This window comes from Rhagoletis pomonella, unplaced genomic scaffold, assembly GCF_013731165.1.
Source record: "Rhagoletis pomonella isolate Grant_MI unplaced genomic scaffold, Rhpom_1.0 Rhpom_scaffold_00001, whole genome shotgun sequence".
Classification (NCBI taxonomy): domain Eukaryota; kingdom Metazoa; phylum Arthropoda; class Insecta; order Diptera; family Tephritidae; genus Rhagoletis; species Rhagoletis pomonella.
This window is the reverse complement of record NW_023458555.1, coordinates 76,191,940-76,193,387: the sequence shown is the minus strand read 5'-3', so window position 1 is coordinate 76,193,387 and position 1,448 is coordinate 76,191,940.

The following is a 1,448-nucleotide window of genomic DNA, read 5'->3' as shown; positions in this document are numbered from 1 at the left end:
ACCAGTCTTTGATAAAAGTTCAAAAACAGCATCTCATTAGATATTATGATTCCGTAGAAAATTTGTTTAAAATATTTTTATACAAATTTTTTAAGCTTAAACTGTTTAGTAATCTGAGGGAATTTAAAAAAAATTAAAAAAAAAAACTTTTTATAAAAAACTCAATTTTTGGAGGTATTTTCAAATCGGTCCAGCTCACGTAAATCTTATTATTTTTCAGAAATTTTTTGGAAGAAGTCTTAAAATATAATAGATTTCATAATTCCAGTGGAAGAATAGTACCGATTTTTTCTTGTATGGGGAATGATGCAGTCTACTGTACATAAGTTGACTATGATTACTGGGCCGAGCTATCATAGTAGCACAATGCCACTAAGTACATTTTAAAATTTTCAGGCAAAAGCCTCATGCGATTATCGATTATATTTTTTTGTTGTTTGTGTGAAATATTTTATTTTTATCAGTATTTTTCTTTTAATCAAAATGTGTTGAAATAAAAGTGATAACAAAAAAAATATTTTGCCAGAAAGTACCCCTCCCCCCAAAAAAAAATCCTGGCTACGGCCCTGCTCCTGCATATCGTTTAGAAATGAAGTTTTTTAAAACTCTTGCGTTTGATATCCATATTGTAATCACTCATTAAAGTTATTAAATAATTAAACAGTTGGCAGCCCTCATCCACAAATTTTCAAAGTGAAACTTTCTTAAACCTATTTTTTTTTACGCCTTCGTGTACACATTTTTAGACTACAACCAACCTCGCCTGACACCCATATTGTGATACGTATTCCAGTTACCTAACTCCCATGTTCATGTTCAATTGAATTTTTTAAGCAGATGGCAACCCTCCCACATGTTGCTTAGAAATAAATCCTTTTCAACACCATTTCTATTGATACCCATATTGAAGTAATTAATTTAACTAAATTAAATTAATGTTTTAATATTTACCGGATAGCAAACTAACATAATTTAAACCTTCTCCCAATTCTCAAAATTTCGTCAAAATGGGTCCAGACGTTTTTGAGTAAATCAGTTACACCACTTTTGCAACTTTACTTTATATAAATACGTATAAGATTTACCCACTTCTAATTGAAAATCTTTAAAGCTATAAATAATGTTGTATGGGCGGTCAAGGTGGGCGTGGCCCGATGGTCCACTATTTGGTCATATTCTTATAAATGCCATGGCGATTGACTTCACCAAATTTCAACTTCGAAGCTGAATTAGTTCATTTATGCCAGACAAATTGAATTAGGCCAAGTGTGTACTGGTGAAAGGAGTAAAAATTAAATGCAAAATTTAATAAAAATTAAAATTTAAATTAAATTGCAATCAAAAAATTTCGTGAAATCGGCTGTAAGTGTACCAATTCTATTAAGAAAAATGTGGGACGTGAATAATATTCGTCTTGAAATAAACGTCCCGAGAGACGAAAAAAATAA